General features: G+C 41.7%; 1 protein-coding gene across 9 annotated transcripts in view; it reads left to right on the top strand.

Moving 5' to 3' along the window:
* mcm9 (minichromosome maintenance 9 homologous recombination repair factor) overlaps window positions 1-2592 on the top strand; it is a 35097-nt gene that overhangs the window by 2720 nt on the left and 29785 nt on the right. The window contains exon 1 of one of the 9 annotated variants that reach the window (XM_037981068.1): window positions 457-510. The exons of the other annotated variants lie outside the window; for them this stretch is intronic. The gene's annotated coding sequence lies outside the window, so the exon portion shown is untranslated. Of the gene's footprint in view, window positions 1-456; window positions 511-2592 lie in introns of those variants that run through there. 9 annotated transcript variants of the gene reach the window in all.

Genomic DNA, 2592 nt, shown 5'->3' with positions numbered 1-2592 from the left:
CTGCATGCCAGCAGTTTGATTCTTGTATGCTTATATATGAGGGAGATGTGTCACAAGTCAATCTGGTCGTGTGAACGACTCTGTTCTTTGTGCAAGATTCTTTGCTCTGAATGCTTTTCTGTGAATATCAATTCTTTGCCACGTCAGTGTAGCCTGCGAAAACAGAAATTTATTCGCCAGATATGATGTCTGATTAACTTTTTGCGAACAGTTTTATTACGTTAGCAACATTTTCACCAGGCATCAACACAGCCACCTATGCTTTAGAAACATCTGCGGTGCGCATAGGTTTGAACCAGTTATTCTCGCCACCAGTTGTTCTGTCACACCGGCTCCACTCTACTCGGCTCGCTTTGCGAGCGTTCACATCTGCATTTTTTCGCACTCGGCCCCTGCTTTTTTGGTCCCTGCTTCGGAGTCGGGCCAGCCCTGCTTTGTGCGCGGCGCAAGCTTAGCTCCTGTTCACTCATTGGTCGTGGGTGTGACCAGATGTAAGCATAAAGCGAGAAGGTAGGAATATAAACAACAGCGTTAGCTTACCCTGTAACGTTTATGCTGTCTGTCCCCCAGCTGAAGGCGCTGTAAAGCCTGAATCTCCAGCGGATAACAGCTGTCCTACTCTGCGCAACAATCGCGGCATCCAGAGCATTTCTTCCACTGCGCCTCTCTTCCTGAAGTCTCAGGAGAATCCCCATAAGTTTAAAAAACACCAACAACACAGGGCCAACGTTGTCCATAGTGCTTTCATTGTCTACACAACTTGTGCTAAGTTTCGGTAGCGCACACCACCTGGAGCAGAGAAACAAGTAAAACCTGGAGGATAGTGGCTCTCCAGGACCAGGGTTGGCCACCCCTGTCATACGAGGACATTGCACCGAACAAAAATACACAGCAAACAAAAGCTTGGGTCTCAGGAGGTCCGTTCAGTTGTTGTCCGCCTCGGCCCGCTGTTCACCCTCCTTGGTTTGATTTAATCCACTGGAGTACGCTTCCGACAGGAAGACAGGCAGGCTTGGACCAGTTTTAAAAATATAGTTTTTATTTATTATCAGTGTGGTTTTAGATTGGGAAGGAATTCCAGAGAATAGGTTTATCAAACTCTGAGTTTATCCATAAACTTTCCCCAGAGGGGAACCTCCGGGTTTTAATTTCAGAAAGGTTGATTGAACTGAGGTTAAATAACTCCATATTTCCTAACCTTGATCTAAGAGCGTGCACGTGTGCAAAACAACGTCATCATCAACGGGGCAATGGAGTCACCATGGCAACCGCAGGAAAACCCGAGTTGGGCCAGTTCTCAGGTGAAACTGAACCACTTGGACACAACTGCTTCCCACAGTCAGCACAGCGACACCTGCTGGCAGTTTGTCAGAACTGCGCCTGACCTGATAAAGCCTTAATACTCATGTTTCAAACATATTGATATAAATGTATAAAACCGTGTGGAATGAGTCAGTACTGGTTTGTATAATCCATAAGTGTCTGGTGACACTTCAGCTTCATGTGCTTGAAATGGTTGAGGCCATCAACTGGTGTTAAAGTTTATTTTCATTACAGAAATAAAATGATATTTAGTGATGACAGGGTTGATTTTAACACTTTTTTATTTTTCAAATAATATTTTGGTTTATGACTTTGTAAAGTGTAAAAGAAATCTACATTTTATCTCCCTGCCTGCCTCTGGACTGATGTTGTCTTATATCTGTAGGAATTTTATTTAATAACCACTAAACACTAATGAACACCAATTAATCTCTCAGGATTACTCTGTTATCACCACCATCAGAGTTATTATAGTTAGGTAACTTGGCAAGAGTGACATGTAGCCTGGTCTCTTCTTTGCAGTCACCTAAAGCTAACTAGCTGTAGGAGGGACGAATCTGTGAGTTAATAAATTAATGGAGAACCACAATCATGATTCCCAATTCAGCAAAATGACTCATGAGTTTGGAATGATTCTGTCAGAACTCACACATCACTATTGTCTTTATTTTGTGGCAATTGTAGATATGTTTTATTCAGCAAAATAATTTCTGTTAATTATATCCAAGGTATGAGGTTAGATAATGCTACTGAGGTAAACGAGTGAATCTGATGAAAAGTGATAGAGTTAAAAAACAAAAAAACAAGTGGGAATGAGAGCACATTCAGTCTAGGTGAAAACATCTCTCCTGATGTCAGGTTTTATGAAGTAATTCTGCTTTGATATCAGTCAGATTGATTCAAAATGACTAACTCCCGTCAGACAGCCGCTTCAGGTGGGAGGAGGCTGGCAGAAACAGGCGTAAACTCTGTTACCATGGTGATAGACTCTCAGAAGACTCAAGAGTTTTCATAAACTCAGGGTTAACTAACTTTGAGTCTTCACTGAATTCACTTTCTGAGACCTCCCCCTGGGACATTTGCAGCTGTAGCCTCGGGCACACACACACACACACACTACAGGTGCTGGTCATAAAATTAGAATATCATGAAAAAGTAGATTGATTTCAGTAATTCCATTTAAAAAGTGAAACTTGTATATTATATTCATACATTACATACAAACTCATATATTTCAAATGTTTATTTCGTTTAATTTTGATGATTACA

The sequence above is a fragment of the Kryptolebias marmoratus genome, linkage group LG17 (genome assembly GCF_001649575.2).
Source record: "Kryptolebias marmoratus isolate JLee-2015 linkage group LG17, ASM164957v2, whole genome shotgun sequence".
NCBI lineage: Eukaryota > Metazoa > Chordata > Actinopteri > Cyprinodontiformes > Rivulidae > Kryptolebias > Kryptolebias marmoratus.
This window is presented reverse-complemented; position numbering and strand designations above follow the sequence as displayed.